General features: G+C 53.1%; 1 protein-coding gene and 4 non-coding genes across 5 annotated transcripts in view; 1 reads left to right on the top strand and 4 right to left on the bottom strand.

The window, feature by feature from the left end:
• The window catches only part of LOC120375609 (zinc finger protein 850-like), a gene marked incomplete at both ends in the record, with an annotated part of 390,939 nt that overhangs the window by 48,693 nt on the left and 325,132 nt on the right, over nucleotides 1–17,114 (bottom strand). The window lies entirely within an intron of this gene.
• On the top strand, nucleotides 1,893–1,974 carry TRNAS-GCU. The gene has a single exon. It is a non-coding gene; the product is annotated as a tRNA-Ser (tRNA).
• On the bottom strand, nucleotides 6,701–6,773 carry TRNAK-UUU. Its single transcript has one exon. It is a non-coding gene; the product is annotated as a tRNA-Lys (tRNA).
• On the bottom strand, nucleotides 9,522–9,603 carry TRNAS-AGA. Its single transcript has one exon. It is a non-coding gene; the product is annotated as a tRNA-Ser (tRNA).
• Nucleotides 14,700–14,772, bottom strand: TRNAR-UCG. The gene has a single exon. It is a non-coding gene; the product is annotated as a tRNA-Arg (tRNA).

Raw genomic sequence — 17,114 nt, 5'->3', positions numbered from 1 at the left:
TTATAAGAGAACACAGGAGTTTGAACGAAGGACCACTTGAGCTGCAGTTAAGCACTCTACCACTAAGCTATACCCCCATGACAACAGGAGTATAGAATCGTGATCTCCAGGACTTTGAAGGACAGACCCTGCTTCATTGAGCTCCGTTGCCATTCCCAGACCACAGGTGGTTTTAAAAATGGGGTTTGATTAAACTTCTTAAATGTGGCAACCACCACAGCTTGCGCACCCACCGATATAGCTTCTCCCACTGACATAGCTGCCACCTCTTGGGGAAGTGGATTAACTACACCCACAGGAAAACTCTCTCCCCTCAGCATAGAGCAGTGGTTCTCAAGCTGTGGGTCAGGACCCCAAAGTGGGTCATAACCCTGTTTTAATGGGGTTGCCAGGGCTGGCATTAGACTTGTTGGTGCCTGAGGCTGAAGCCAAAAGTCTGAGCCCCACCACCCAGGGCTGAATCCCTCAAGCTTTGGTTTTGCACTCCCTTAACTGGGGCAGGGCTCAGGCTTTGGCTCCCCCCTGCCCCTGCCTGGTGTGGATGGGCTTGGTCCCTCTTTCCAGGGCCATATAGTAAGGTGTTTTGTTTTTTTTAGCTGAAGGGGGTTGCAGTGAAAGGAAGTTTGAGAAACCCTGGCATAGAACCTCTGAATATGTCTAGACTTGGCTCCCTGTGACACCGTGGGTGATCAGACACTGAAAGTACATCCATGGAGACACCACACACCAGCCTTGCCCAGCAGGCAAGAATCAAACCTCCACAGAGAGATGCTTGTTGTTTTTTAACCCATCTCCCTAAGCCCTCAGCCACCACCACTTAACAAAGGGGCTTTTCTACACTATGGTTCTGGTCTCACTGAAGGGTCATTTCCAATTGTTTGCTCAGACCAGCATTAGGGGAAATGGTGCCCCGAGCAAAGCTTGTACTTTGGCACTTCCCCATTGCCCCTGGACGGTCCCCACTCCCCCTTAACCGCTAGCTCCTGCACTCCCAACCCTTGCACCTCCTTCACCCCTAACTCCTGCCCCCTCCTGTGCCCCCTTTTCCCTTAACTCCCTGTGCCACCAGCCATTGCCCCTCTCCTGCAGCCCCTTCACATGGTTCCAGTGCTGGGGGCCTCGCACTTGTTCTCCCTTTCCCTGGGCTTTGGCATCACTAGCCCCTGCTTAGCGAGAAGGGTTCAGTGGTTCCCAAAATGTGGGGCATGACTCCTAGGGGGACACAGAGGAACATTCATAGGGGCACCTCAGGGTCTGAGCCAGCCCCCATGGAGGGAGCAGCACTGAGCCCCACTCTGCCCCAGCTCTTCTCCAACCCCACCCTCAGCCTGGGGCTCTGGCTCCCAGCTCAGCCTCGACCCCCTTACCCCTGTCTGCACCCCTCTCCCCTGCAAGCAACAGCCCCACTCCCAGCCTCGGTTTCCGATTGTGGTTTCCGAGGGTCCACAGCCATGGATAAGAGGGCACAGAGTGAAATGTTTGGGGACCCCTGGTTTAGGGTGATGTTCTCAATGGCTTCTATGCAGTCCAATAAAAGCTATTCCTCACCCACCCACCCCTCCATCAGGACGGACTAGGTATGTTCTGCTGCCCCTCACTCATACAGGAAGGATAATAACATTTCATTCCACTCAATGCTAAAGTGATTTGTAACCCACCAGCAGCCAAAACTGGTCATTTTGGGAAAGTGGCTCCATCATGCTGCATAGCTAGGCAGAGTAGGTGTGTCTGTGCAAACACGGTCTGTTCCTGAAGTCTTTCCCCCAGCTCCTCACTAGATGTGAGGGGGGAGCTCATTCAGCCCCTGCTTCCGCTTAGTGTTTCAAAACTCCTTATTGTCCCTAGCTCTGCTGGCCTTAGATTTCTCCTCCTGTCTTCTTCTTGCCAGCTCAGATGAGGTGGCTGAGTGGTTAAGGTGATGGACTGCTAATCCATTGTGTTCTGCACGCATGGGTTCGAATCCCATCCTCATCGGATGCTTTTAGTCGTCGCCCCTCCTTTGTAGACAAACATGTCCCCCTTTCGTACAATGACAGATCAAACAATGTTCCTTCTTGCAAACAAAAACCTTCTCAGAAACTCAGAACTCCCTTGCTTTAAATAAAATGTCTAAATCCCAGATTTCTTTAAAAAAAATTCTCTAGTCCTGTATTTCTTAGTTTTTATCTCGAAAGGGAACATCCTCATCATCTCCCCCAAACACCCTGGGACCTGCCCAGATTATTAAAATACCATCAACCCGAGCAAGGCCAGAGCAGTGAACCAGAGCTAGTGTCTAGGCCAAGCTGCTCTGAAGGAGGCAACTCAAACATTTTCTCCCTGCTTCCCTTGGCAAGGTCTGACTCAGAAAATAAAATTCCCCAAACTGAAAATTTTCTGCTGAAAAACCAGTACTAGTCTGGTTGGGGACTTTGGTTTGCAAGTATTATTGTTATTATACTCTTCTGATTTCTGAATCAGTTCAGTTTTTTCTCCTCCAGGTGTGGTTCCACCTGCTGAGTTGTGGGGGAGAGAGGCCAAGTCATGATGTCTCTTCCCCTCTTTCATAGCTTCTTCCAACTTGCTAGGAAGCTCCTTTGCTACGATGTGAGTCAAGCAGTGTCCCTTGTCTCTGTGCTATCTCGGAGAAGTCTGCATTGTACACGGTTCCTGGGATAGTCCTTGGGAGTGTGGATCCCTTCAATGGGCCAGCAGCGAGTCTGGCTCCTCCCTTGTCACACCTGAAAGGCTGGTGGGGGGCATTTCCCAACCTCATAACATATCTCAGTAACGCACACAGAGCAAAACTTCATAACTTCCCAACCAATGCTACACACACAATCCAACACGATATTAATGTTCAACAGATCAAGACTTTTGAAATGATACCTCACCAGGCAGACTTTGTACAAACCATGTCATCATTATATGAGAGTGGTGAATATGGGGCTTCCAGGTGCTGCTTTGAGCACAGCGTGCCACACCTGGGCTTACACTGCAATGGAGACGTACCCTTAGAGTCCATCTCTCCTGGGATAAAGATGGCAGCAGGGCTGGCCTGGGTCATCTGACTTGGGCTCCTGGACGTAAAGCTGAGGGGCTAAAAACTGTGATGCAGATATTTGTGTTCACACTGAAGCCTGGGTTCAGATACCCTCACCCCTCGTGGGGCCTCAGAGGCTGGGCTCAAGCCTGTTTGTCTGCACTGTAATTTTAGAGTCTTGCAGCCCAAGCCCCTTTACCCTGAGTCAGCTGAGCCGGGCTTTGGGACAGGTGCCCTGGGCCTGTTAATCACAGTGTAGCCATAATGTTAGGATACGTCTACAGTGGAATGAAACACCCACGGCTGGCCCATGTCATATTAACCAAGGTCATGTGGCTTCAGCTGTAAAGTTGCAGTGTCCGTGTCTCGGCTCAGGCTCAGTCCCCTGCTCTAGGAGCCCAGAAGGGTGGGAGGGAGTTTAGCAAGTGGAAATGGTGAAACCGCATTGAGGGGACTGAACCACTGACCTATCAGCTCTTATCTCCCAAACTTTCAGTAACTCTATTGTCAGTGCCTGTGAGTGTAATTTAAACCATAAGAACAGCCACACTGGGCAGACCAATAGCCCATCTAGCTGTGAATTTTGTCTTCTGACAGTAGCCAATACCAGGTGCCCCAAAAGCAGCACTGGGAGTTGAACCCAGGATCTCCTGTTTACAAAACTGAGGTTTTAACCAGCTAAGCCATGGCACCTGCTGTGATTTAAAGCATCATGTCTGCCCACACCTGACTCTCTGTCAATCCCCACTGGGCCCTGACAAGCTTTGCTCGTGTTTGGATTCTGTAAAGCAGAGGAGCAGGGGAAGGTTTACTCCCGCAGTGCGTGAGTGATTCTTTGCCCAGGTCTACGCTACAAAATGAGGTCGGTGTAATTACATTACTTAGGGGTTTAAAAAATTTACATCCCCCTCAAGCAATGCAGTTATATCAACCCAGCCCCAGTGCAGACAGCGGCTCAGCTGTCAGAACTTTCTGGAGCTATGAAAGTGGAGGGGCCCAGCCTCTGTAGCAGGAATGCAGGGCAGGCGAGTTCACGGCGGGCATTGTGGGATACTGGTGGAGGCCAGTTATGGTGATATAATGACCAGCAGCATTTACAATGACAATTTGTCGCTTTAAGTTTGCTGCAAAAAGCTCTAGGCCTCTTGTCAAGGTGGTTTTATTTTGTCACCAAAACAGGGCAGTTTTGTCACCAGACGTGGCATTGCAGTGTGTGCACCAGCCACAAGCTGCTGACCGAGGGAGCGTTGTGTGTTTTTCACACACCTGAGCAATATAATTCTGCTGAAACAACTTTGTAGTGCAGACCTGGCCAAAGATTCAGTCACACACACACAAACACAGCTTGCAAGGAAAACCTCACCTGCTCCTCTGCTTTGCAGAATCCAAACACAAGCAAAGCTTTTCAGGCCCCAGTGGGGATGGCAGGGAGTCAGGTGTTGGCAGGCAGTGTATTTTAGCCACCCACAGGCACCAGGGCTTAGCTGGCTAAAGCACCTGCTTTGTAAACAGGAGATCCTGGGTTCAACTCCTCGTGGTGCCTTGTTGAGTAACTGTTGGGGCACCTGGTATTGGCTACTGTCAGAGGACAAAACACAGAGCTAGATGGGCCTTTGGTCCAGCCCAGTATGGCTGTTTAGATTATACTCACAGGCACTGATAACAGAATTACTGAAAGTTTGGGAGTTAAGAGCTGATAGGTCAGTGGTCCAGCTTCTCACAGATGACCCCCCTCTTTCTGGGACAGGGTCAGGTCTGAGTTCTCACAGCAAATGCTCATTGTGGCTGCCAGAATCTGTGAGCGGCTCATTTAGTTTCCACTGAGGGTTGCGTCCTGCTTCGTGCACCGTGTGTGAGAAAGAAAATCCTAAACCGCCCTTTGAAATAACGAATGCAGCAGGACGTGTTATTGTCCCTGCCCCAAAGCAGACAGACCAATGGAGAACTGCCATTGAGTCCAGGGTAATACTCCACTGCCATTCTACCTTTTTTGCTTGCTAAACTCCCTCCCTACCTCGTGGGGTCCCAGAGCCCAGTATTGAGCTTGATCTGAGATGTCTACGGTGCAAATTTACCACCCCATGCCCCAAGCCCTGGGAGCCTGCATTGGCACGGGGCAGCCGTGGGTGTTTCATTGCAGTGTGGACATAGCCTAGCATTATGTCTACACTGCCATTAACACACCCAAGTCACTATTCTCAAACCCTGGGTCAGTTGATTCAGGCTTGTGGGGCTTGTGCTGCAGGGTTATAAAATTACACTGTAGACACTTGGGCTTGAGCCCAGCCTCCGAGACCCCACGAGGGGTGAGGGTCTCCGAGCCTGGGCTCCAGTCTGAGCTCCAGGATCCCAAATCAGATCATCCAGGCCAGCCGGGCCAGCGGGATTTTGTCACAGTCTAGATGCCCTCTCAGGGTATGTCTACACTGCAATGTAAGCCCAGGGTTAGCAGAAGTCATGTCAGCAACCCCAACACATAAACATAAACCACGAGGGAAAGACCCACCCCCCAGATAAGCTGGGCAGTGTCCTTCTCCCTACGATTCGTAAGTCCAGCAAACAAAAGTCCTTTAACAGGAGCCATCCCCTCTCTGCACCCCACTCACAGCTGTTGTCCTTAGTCAGTGCAAGCCCAGAGGTGCCTCTGTAGAGTTCACCTGCCATCCTGGGTGGAAAAGGGGGGAAATAAGAAGGCTCCATACTCACTATGTTGTCTAGGGACTCACTCATCCCTCCACAGCCACCCTGTCCTAACATTGGTCTGACACCTCAATTTTAGTATTGAGACCCAGAGCTTGGCCCACTTGGCTTTGGAACCCCTGTCCCCTGCCTAGCAAGTGCTATTGAATTGAGGGTGAGTCCCTCCATCGGGGTCTGCCAAGCACAGTTGTGCTGCCCTCGATTCACACAACAAGGATAACAACCCTTTATTTCTCCTGCCCCTATAACATGAAGACTGGGAATCCAACACCAGCCACAAGTGATCATTTCGGCAAGCAACCCAACCTATTTCCAACATACTGTAAAATCCGCATGCAGACTCATACACGAAACCTTGCAAGAAAATCTTCCTGAGGGGGTCTGAAGCACCTGCTGCTGGAGGGAAGGAGGGAGCCATCGGTTGGGATTGAGGAGCAGCGTGAGGCGGGGGGGCCTGTGGGTTGGGATTGAGGGGCACTGGGAATAGGAGGGGGCTGTGGGTTGGGACAGAGGAGAAGGGTGAAGAGGAGCAGGCTCCGGTTGGGAGTGAGGAGCAGTGAGCATAGGAGGGACTGAGGGCTGGGATTGAGGGGCACTGGGAAAAGAGGGGACATGGGTTTAGGCTGAAGAGCATCCTTGTTTGGAAAGGGGAAGGCAGCAGGTGATTCTAATTCCTTAGGGATTTTCTGTGTGTGTGTGTGTGTGTGTGTGTGTGTGTGTGTGTGTGTGTGTGTGTGTGTGTGTGTGTGTGTGTGTGTGTGTGTGTGTGTGTGTGTGTGTGTGTGTGTGTGTGGGGAACATGCTCTATGCCCAGAGACCTTTATTCCTCCAGGCTGCAAGGACAGAGGGGCTGTCAGGAAGTTGCCCCTTCAAACCCACACACAAAAAGGCCCTTCCGAGGAAAGGGAAAATCCTGAAGAGAAAAAGTAACAAAGAGGACATGAGAAAGACAGTTTAAGATCTTGGGGAGTAGTTTATCACCTGACCAGAGACTTGAACTCTGGACCCTCAGATTAAAAGTCTGATGCTCTGCCAACTGAGCTAGCCAGGCTGAGAAAGAAACTAAACAAGTTGGTGTAGAGGAGAAACTAATCAAGAAAACAAGAGCGGGAAACAATAGGGGAAACCTGCTGCTCTCTCTGGCCCGGTCAATACTACGATTTTATATCAAATTTAGCAGCGTTAAATCGCATTAACCCTGCACCCGTCCACACAATGAAGCCCTTTAGATCGATATAAAGGGCTCTTAATACCGGTATCTGTACTCCTCCCCGACGAGGGGAGTAGCGCTGAAATCGGTATTGCTATTTCGGATTAGGGTTAGTGTGGCCGCAATTCAATGGTATTGGCCTCCGGGGGCTATCCCACAGTGCACCATTGTGACCGCTCTGGACAGCAATCTGAACTCAGATGCACTGGCCAGGTTGACAGGAAAAGCCTCGTGAACTTTTGAATTTCATTTCCTGTTTGCCCAGCATGGAGCGCCGATCAGCACAGGTGACCATGCAGTCCCAGAATCAAAAAAGAGCTCCAGCATGGACCGTATGGGAGATACTGAAGCTGATCTCTGTATGGGGAGATGAATCTGTTCTATCAGAACCCCATTCCAAAAGACAAAATGCCAAAGCATTTGAAAAAATCTCCAAGGCCATGATAGACAGAGGCCACAACAGGGACTCGACACAGTGCTGAAACTTAAGAGCTGAGAGCTGAGACAAGCGTACCAGAAAGCCAAAGAATGAAATGGATGCTCATGGAGGGAGGGGCAACTGACGTCTGCAGCTATCCCACAGTTCCTGCACTCTCCGAAAACAATTTGAATTATTGGCTGAGTTCCCAAAGCCTAAAGGGTCAAAAATATTGTCGCAGGTGGTTCAGGGTATATGTTGTCCCCCTCCCTCCCCATGAAAGCAAAGCGAAAAAAATCATTTCTTGCCTTTTTTTCAATGTCACCGTATGTCTACGGGATGGTGCTGGCAGATGTGGTGCTGCAGCGCTACACAGCAGTGTCCCCTTCTGTTCTGCAGATGGTATGGTAGGGCTGATATCTGTCATTGTTATCCCATGAGTGCTCCTGGCAGGTCTTGGTGAGGTCAGTTGGGGGTGCCTGGGCAAAAATGGGAATGACTCCCAGGTCATTCTCTTCTTTAAGCTTTGTCTAATGGAGATTCAGTCCTGCCTGGAATATCATAGCAGCTGGAGGCTTCCCTCCCCTCCCCGCTTTGAACTCTACTTGCAGAGGCAATAAAGTCAGTGTTGTTTGAAATTCCTGAATTCTTTATTACTTCATCACACAAATGGGGGGATAACTGCCACGGTAGCCCAGGAGGGGTGGGGGAGGAGGGAAGCAATGGGTGGGGTTGTTGCAGGGGCACCCCCTAGAATGGCATGCAGCCCATCATTTCTGCCAGATGTCGGGGGCTCTGACCTGGAGCGGCCATTTGCTTCTCTGGTTCTTTAGTAGGCTTGCCTGATAGTCTAGACAGGACTGACTCTCCTTTTAGACAAAACTTAAAGAAGGGAATAACCTGGGGAGTCATTTCCATTTTTGTCCATGCGCCCCCGGCCAACCTCACCAAGGCCAGCCAGGAGCACCCATGACAGCAGTAGATGGTACAGTGTAACTGTCACTGTCAACTTGCAAAGCAGCAGACAGTACAATATGGCTGGTAACCATCTTTACTAACTTGCAGAAGGGAAGGGAATGCTGCTGTGTAGGACTGCAGTACCGCATCTGTCAGCACCATCCAGTAGACATACAGTGACGGTGTAAAAAGGTTGAATGGGCTCCATGGTTGCTGTGCTATGGTGTCTGCCCGGGCAATCCAGGGAAAAGGGCGCAAAATGATTGTCTGCCGTTGCTTTCACGAAGGGAGGCTTGAGTAACGACATTTACCCAGAATTACCCACGACACTGTTTTAGCCCCGTCAGCATTGGGATCTCAACCCAGAATTCCAATGGGGAGACTGTGGAACTATAAAAGCAGCAAAGAATCCTGTGGCACCTTATAGACTAACAGACGTTTTGCAGCATGAGCTTTCGTGGGTGAATACCCACTTCTTCGGATGCAAGTAGTGGAAATTTCCAGGGGCAGGTATATATATGCAAGCAAGAAGCAAGCTAGAGATAACGAGGTTAGATCAATCAGGGAGGATGAGGCCCTGTTCTAGCAGTTGAGGTGTGAACACCAAGGGAGGAGAAACTGGTTCTGTAGTTGACAAGCCATTCACAGTCTTTGTTTAATCCTGAGCTGATGGTGTCAAATTTGCAGATTAACTGGAGCTCAGCAGTTTCTCTTTGAAGTCTGGTCCTGAAGTTTTTTTGCTGCAGGATGGCCACCTTAAGATCTGCTATTGTGTGGCCAGGGAGGTTGAATATCTGATTTGCGTCCATTTATCCTTATCCTTTGGACAGTCTCTACGGAAAAGGATAAATGGACACAAATCAGATATTAGGAATGGCAATATACAAAAACCTGTAGGAGAACACTTCAACCTCCCTGGCCATGCTGGGCACTTCACTGGCAGAGCGACATCTATCAGGGTGTGACCCCTCTCCAAACCTATAGAGTTCAGGTGACCTAAGCCCTGGTTAGATAGTGCTGAAGGAAAGGAAGAATTGTTCTGTCCATGTAGCTATTACAGGGATGGGAAAACCCCTCCACTCATTGTCTACTCCAAAGTGTTATAGCAGTGCCACAGCAGCATTTTAAGTATAGACAGAGTGAAATTAGATCTGGCTCCAGTTTGCACTGTGGATGCTCAGCTACTAATAGCAACAACAACAGTGCAGTGCTTGCGTAGTTGGCAGGATTCGAACCTGCGCAGGGAGACCCCAATGGATTTCTAGTCCATCGCCTTAACCACTCGGCCACAACTACTTGACATATAAAGCCATTTCACTACATGATGATTCTGTTCTCACTGAATTGTCACTTAAAATTGTTTGCTCAGACCAGCTTCCCCAGCACACTCATGGCTGCATTAGTGTAAGTGTGTCCTTGGCTGAACAGCGAGAATTCCTGCCCATTTCCCTTCTGGTTGGAGCAGGATGAGAGTGTGTTTGTGTGAATGACATTGCTGTAGATTGTTGTTCATTCCCCACTCTGACAATTCAGACAGTCCCTTTCCTAGTCAAATCTCCAGCACATCGTTCCAATAGCAGGGGGCAGAATTTCTCTGGGGCACTGAGGGCTGCTGTGTGAACTCAGCCTTGCATTCCACCCTTCATGGACTAACAACAGCAGCAGAAAGAAAGAGCCGAGCCAATATCTCCCTGGCAGGGATGCAGGTGCCACGTCCCCTCTGTCTGACCGTCGCCATTGCAGGAGAGAAGGGTTCACTGGAATCAAATGCCCTGGCTCAGACCAGAGACATAGGAAGATTTTGCTGTTCATGGATCTGTGCAAATGAAATTTTGTCTCTGTGTGAAACTGAGGTCGGAAATGAAACATCCACAATGCTCTAGGGAATGTGGGTGAAGGACTCGGGCTGAGAAATGATTTAACAGGGGGTTGTTTCAATTTATTGCCCCAATTAAAATCTATGGCAGCCATTGTTGTTAGTATTTGTACCTGTGTTGGGACACCCCAGTGGGTGTCAAGTCCATTGCCTTCACCAGGGGCAGTCAATTATTTTATCAGGGTACAAATTTCTTGGCCAAGGTATAGTCAAGGCCTAGACTCCAGAGAAAACAATACACTGCTGCTACGAAGAAGTACCTAAAAAGATTTTGCAGCCACCATGGGCATAACTATGATGTGTCGTGTTTCACTCTTTATACCTGGCGCCACCTCCTTTCCCTTTAGCCTTGTAGTTGACCTAGGGCAAAGCTGAACATCTCCTCAGATACCAGGGAGTGTTTATGTCCATCCCTGCGAGCTACACAGGGGTTTGATGTTGCTGCTTTCAGTCCTCTGGCTCTGGCGGGATAAGGAACAATTCAGGCTGTCACTGAACTGAAGGAGGAAGATCAGTTTTTGACAGGGAGAGGGACGCCTCCTCTTAAAGGTGTTTGTCTGGCTGGCAGTCCTGGTTCCCAGGTCTCGCCCATGGGGCTCCAGCAGTTTTGGGACCAGGTCACTCCCTTGGCCCCACCTGCTGCCCCCAGGCGCCGCACCCCCCCAGGGTCCTCGTCAGTGCAGTGGAGCTGAGCAGCGTCTGCCTGCTCGCTCCAGTGGCTGCCGGCCCCTCCCCATGGCAGGGCAGGGTGGGTCGGTGCCTCCGTGCGCTGCCCCCACCCTGAGCCCCTGCAGCCAATGAGACGCTGCGGGGGTGATGCCTGGGGGCAGCAGCACACGGAGGCCCCCCAGCCTGCCCTGCCTTGGAGCCCCAGGTAAGCACCACACTCCTGACCCCTTCCTGAGCCTGCACCCCCACCCCCTCCTCATATACTCACTCCCAGCCCCAAACTCCCTCCCAGAGCCTGCATCCCTTCCACACACTCCTGCCCCAACTCCCTCTCAGACCCTGCACCCCTCCTGCACCCCAATCCTCAGCCCCAACCCAGGGCCTGCACCCTAAACCTCCTCCCCCCACCCAAACTCCCTCCCAGAGCCTTAGGCAGGTGAGGGGCAGAGTTTTGGGGGCAGGTTCTGGGCAGTATGAGTGACATTATTGGCCCACTGGGAGGACTGGAGGACTGGCACCGGCCCTAAGGTAAATTGAGGTTGAGACCCTGCTTTAAGGGATTGGAGCAATGCTGGAGAGACTGACGGGCAGGAAGCTGGGGAGCTGTGTGTGCTCCAAGGAGAGTTGTTGTTGTGCTCTGGTGACACAGAGTGGGGGTGGGGAGTTTGTAAACTGTGGTGTTTGTACAGAGATAAAGTTTACTAACCCCCAGGTTAAAAACTGTTTCTGCTCTTGGCTGTACACGACACTCTCTGTGTAGCGTATACATCGGTGGGTGAATGTTTCCCTGCAGAGTAGTGGGATCTAATCCAAGTGATTCCCTTTAAAAACTTTTTTGAATGAAAATCGATTTCCAGACCCATCTCCAGTATGTTCAGGAGTTCGCTGAAGGGGGGCAGGGGGCTTGAAATGAATTTAAACACTCAGCATTTTCCTGTGCAAATGAATAAAGACCTAGCAGAGCTGTCCAGCAGCTGAAATCAGTTCCAGTCCTCGGCGTCTCTAAGAGGGACACTCGGTAGCTGAGGCATGTGGGACACCTCTGTGGTGAGGACAGGTGAAAAAATGCTGGATTCAGTGAAAGCTGAGACCATAGGAGGGGAAGGTGAACGGCAGCACCACACAGGGTCATAACACTCAGACACGGGGCTTCACTGCAACTGCCCCTGTGTTTTCCATTATTTCTATCCTAAGGAGCACACCCTCCCCCTCCCCCACACACTGTCACACACAACCTTCTCCCCTTGAGCCCCATCCCACCCCTCCCCCTCTCCCCCCACACGCCATGGGACACAGTCTCTCGGTGACTCACCCAGATGGGGGCTTGTCTCTGCATCTCCCCAACAGGGGAGCAGAGAGCCGAAAGGGCCACAGGAGACCAATGGAGCTAGGCAGGGATAGAAAATACTTCCCCTCCCTTCCCAAGAGTCCCATTAATCTCACCCATGGGACGTTCCAGCACCGGGTGGGCTCAAAGCACCAACCTTCCCCTGAGCAATGGAAGGGGAACCAGCTCTAGCACATGGAAGGAGGCTCCCCACCTCTGCTGCTGCCATCCTGCAGCCTTTAATATGGATTTGTTTTAGCTAATGCAACACCCCCCCCTCCGCTAATCCCTCCATGAAACATGGCGACAAGCTCCTGAAAGCAGAGTCCAATTGTGCAATGGGTTAGTGCCTAGTACTCCCAGAGCAGTGCTGAGTCAAGTCATGTTGAGGTTGTGAGTTCAAACCTCACCTACAGCACTACTTTCCTTTAAGCAAATGGCTTCTGCCAATCATTTTGCCCTGCAGAAAATACAGTTGCAGCTCAGAAGACACCGAGGTCCCCTTGCTTTACAGAGAGCAGGGCAGATTCCACAGATCTACCAGGCTCTGCTCTCCACCAGCCGCCTGTGTCAGGAGGAGTCAGGCAGAGCCCAGAGCACTGCCCCCGACTCCCCCTCAGTCTTTGCTCCCCAAACCACCTGTGTGCTCACCCTCTTCGCTGTGAGACTCAAACCCTGCCTGGCTTTCTGTATGTTGGGGTTTTGTTGTCTGTCGTGTTGATGTGCATGTGGGTCCTGTGTGATTTTTGTGGATGCCTTGCATAGTTTTGTGTGTGTGTGTGTGTATGTGTATGACTTTTGCATGCAGGTTGTTTTTTGCTAAGTATTCTTTTGGTATGTGGTTTTTGTGCTTTCCTGTTGTGGGCTTTTGCTGTAATTTTTGGGTGTGGATTTGTTCTATGTTTTGTGTGGCTTTCCCTTATGTGTCTATGGCTCTGTGTACTGTGTGGGTTTGGTTTTTGTTTATGTCTGTGTGGGCCTGTGCAGTCTGTGATGTTCTCTTTCTCTCTATTTGTCTCTCTGTTTGTATCTTCATGTGTAAATTCACTGGAACTTTTCAAACTCTCCACAGCTTTGCCAATTTTCACCAGGAATTTTACTCATTAACAAATTCTCACTTGTTCCCTACCAGTTGGTGACCATTGTCCGAGGGGCCTGTCAGTCTCAGGGTCCTGATTTCCCATTGACCCTTCCCCCTTCTATTGGGACTGGGAACTAGCCAACCAAAAAACCCCACTCAGTTTTAGTAAAGGGCCAACAGTCCCTTACACAAGCTGGGCCTGTGAGGGAGGGAGAGCTCAGTGGTTTGAGTATTGGCTGGCTAAACCCAGGTGTGTGAGCTCAGTCCTTGAGAGGGCCATTTAGGGATCTGGGATAAAAATCTGTCTGCGGATTGGCCCTGCTTTGAGCAGGTGGTTGGACTAGATACCTCCTGAGGTCCCTTCCAACCCTGGTATTCTATGATAGGGTCACCAATATTCAGAGAAACTACCACAAGCTGGTCCCATGGTGTAAGGGTTGGCATGCTGAAATCTGAGTTCAAATCTCAGTGGGACCTTGTGGTAAATCCCTGGAGATCCAAGTGCTTTCCTATCTCCAGCTGTATAAGAATAAGTTGTTTACCTTGTACTGAGTGACTCATACCCACTGGAGCCAGGTCTTTGGTTGGAATGGGGTCTAGAAGTGGCTATGGTTTGACTGGGTGTTTGGGATTTCTGATGCCCACAAGTTTGGCCCTTGTGCTTTCTACCAAACTTTTCCTCTTGCCCACATGGCGCTTGAAGAAAGGAGTGTCAGGGCCAGGTTTCATAGTCAGGGAAAGGCAGGAGGGAGGCAGAGTCCCAGGCTGGAGCCCAGGACACCTCTCCTCCTCTGGGCACCTAGGATAGAGGCGGCTGGTGCTGACAGCTCCAAGGGAAGGCTTAAAAGCCACAGAGCAACCAAGGGCAGGGCAAGAGGAGAGGAGAACCATGCCTATGCGTGGCCAGCAGACAGCCACAGAGACACCCAGCCAGGCTGCTCCCTGGCATGCCGAACCCCCACTGAAAACCACCCACAGCCAGCTGCTGATGCTTTGTGGCCAACATCAGAAGATGGGAGGAAAGCAGGGCCAGCCCCCCTGGTGGGGCCTCTTACCGTTCCCACTCCAGGTGCTCACTTTGGCAGTGGGGCAGGAGATTTTACCCCAAGAGGCTTTTCCCCAGCTGGCGAGAAGCAGAGACACACCCAGGCTCCCAAGGTGCTATGTAGCAAGTACCCTCCAGCACAGGGACAGGCGCACACTTGGAAGAGGGAAACTGCTCCACACTCTAGCCCGGGCAGACGCCCATTTTCTTTGGCAAGTCAGGAAGGGCAAAGGAGAGACTGGAAGCACCTGGGGCTCATGCCCCAGCCTTTGTGACACCCAACCCCCAACTCCTTCCTGGGGCTCTAGCTGAAGCCAGAGCATTGGCCTGAGCTGCCAAGAAGAGGTTCCAGCCCTGAAGGGAGCAGGACGTTCAGCACAAAGGTAAAATTGCACAACCACGAAGGGACTTGAACCCTCAATCGCCTGATCCGAAGTCAGATGCCTTATCCATTAGGCCACGTGGTCACAAGAACAAAACCTTTCCAAGCACTTATTTGGAAAAGGCAGACACTGTGTTTCTCAGGTCCTCTACTGAATGGGGCCGAGACTCTCTGGGCACAAGAAGTCGAGTTCCCAGCAAGATGTGAGACAATTCTCTTGAGCCAGGTGCAGGACTTTGGCAGGGAGGCTCAGGCATGAGGGACTGGGGTGCAGCGGACAGCCCAGCTATCTAGGTGCTTAGATTTGGTCTCACTGAGGAGGAGGAGGAGGAATCCTGCTGACAGGCAGTGGCTGTGGAGAAAAGAGGATCTCCAGGCTGCTCAGGTCTCCTTCTTCCAGCTCCTCATCTGGCTGAGCTGCTCCACCGGCCTGGACAAGTCCTCTGCATGCACAGCAAATAGCTCAAGAGCCATTGCTGCCCAAACCTGTGCTGGGGGGTGAGCTTCTGTCTTCCCTGTCCCATCTGCGCTAGAGCAGACCTAGAGATTGAGAGAGACAGTCAACAACTATTAAGGCTAATATTATAAAAGAGGGTCACAGAATCTGTGACTTTCAGAGATCTCAGTGACATTTTCCACCTCAGCCCTGGGGCAGCAAGACTGGAGCTGTCGGCCGGTGGGGGCCCCACAGCTATCAGCCACCAGTGTCGGAAGGGGCTCCCACAGGCCCATGCCACCACGGATGGACCCCACAGCTCCCAGCTGCTGTGGGTGGATCCAAGAGCTCCCAGCAACCACATGTGACAGGGGGACCCTGGAGCTCCCAGTGGGGTGACCAGGTTATACAGTCCGGTCAGCGTTGCTGCGGGGCTCAGGCAGGCTGGTCCCTACGTGTCCTAGGGCACCGCACTGCACCCTGGAAGTGGCCAGTAGGTCCCCCCTGCTGCGCCGCTGACCAGGAGCCGCCCGAGGTAAGTCTGCACCCCAACCCCCTGCCCCAGCCCTGAACCCCCCCAAACCCAGAGCCCCCTCTTGCACCCCAGAGCCCTCACCCCCCTGCACTTCAACCTCCTGCCCCAGCCCAGAGCTTCCTCCCACACCTGGAACCCCTCATCCCTGCCCCCACCCCAGAGCCATCACCCCGTCCTGGACCCCAACCCCTGCCTCAACCCACAGCCCTCCTGCACTCTGAATCCCTCAGCCCCACCCTGCAGCCTGGAGCCCTCCTCCACCCCAAACCCCTCATCTCCCACAGCTCCCACAGGCAGACCCTGGGGCTCCCAGCAGCCATGGGTGGCCGGGAGCCCCCAGCCCCACCCCACTGCGTATGGACCCTGCAGCTCCTACGAGCGGACCCCAGAGCTCCCAGCCGCTGCGGATGGACCCGGGATTTCCCAACAGGCCTTGATGGCGGGAGGACCCCGCAGCCCCACGTCATCGCTCACAGACCCTGCAGCGCCGCAGCCCGGAGCTCCCGGCCGCCCGGGCAGGAGAGGAGCCCCGGCGCTCAGACACCGCAGGCAGAGCCCGGAGCTCCCAGTCACCGGGGGTGAGGAGCCGCAGCCCGGAGCTCCCGGCCGCCCGGGCAGGAGAGGAGCCCCGGCGCTCAGACACCGCAGGCAGAGCCCGGAGCTCCCAGTCACCGGGGTGAGGAGCCGCAGCCCAGGGAGCTCCCGGCCGCCCGGGCAGGAGGAGCCCCGGCGCTCAGACACCGCAGGCAGAGCCCGGAGCTCCCAGTCACCGGGGTGAGGAGAAGCCGCAGCCCCGGCCAGTGCAGGTGGCCCCGCAGCTCCCAGCCGCCGCGGGCGGGCGGACGCCAGAGCCCCGCTGCCATCGGGACCCCGCGGCCGCCCGGGCAGGACCCGTCACCCCGCGACCGGCAGGAAACAGCCGCGCGCGGAAGCGCCTCGCGCCCTGTGACCCCCCGGTGCTGCGGCTTCTCGCCAGGCGGGAGGCGGCGCCGCTGCTGCGGTCTCGGTCCCTCCGCCCGGCAGCGGGACCCGCCCCGCGCGGCCTCGCGCCGCTTCTCGCGGGCGGCGCTGAGCTCTGAGCGCACAAGGCCCTGGCGGCTCCGCCCCGCATCGCTGTCAGACAACGTCACCAATGGGAGATGAGCCTGTCAGAAACGGCAGTTGGGGAGGGCCCAATGGGAGACCAGCTTTCAGAGACACGCCCCACGCCAGGGCCAATGGGAGACCAGCTTTCAGAGACCCGCCCCGCACGAGGGCCAATGGGACATCAGCTGTCAGAAAACACTAGGGAGGCCGGCACCAGCCACCCAGGAACCGCCCCTGATCTCAAGCACCCAGACAGCCCCGCCCCCACCTGTCCTATGCCCCACAGCAGCAGCCAGCGCCGGGTGGCTCGTGTCGCGCCCCACAGCAACCCCCAAAGCAGAGTTTCAATTCCCCTCCCCCACCACTCCTG

Source organism: Mauremys reevesii, linkage group 12, assembly GCF_016161935.1.
Source record: "Mauremys reevesii isolate NIE-2019 linkage group 12, ASM1616193v1, whole genome shotgun sequence".
Lineage (NCBI taxonomy): Eukaryota > Metazoa > Chordata > Testudines > Geoemydidae > Mauremys > Mauremys reevesii.
Note: the sequence above shows the minus strand (reverse complement) of the source record. Positions and strands in the feature narration are given on the sequence as shown.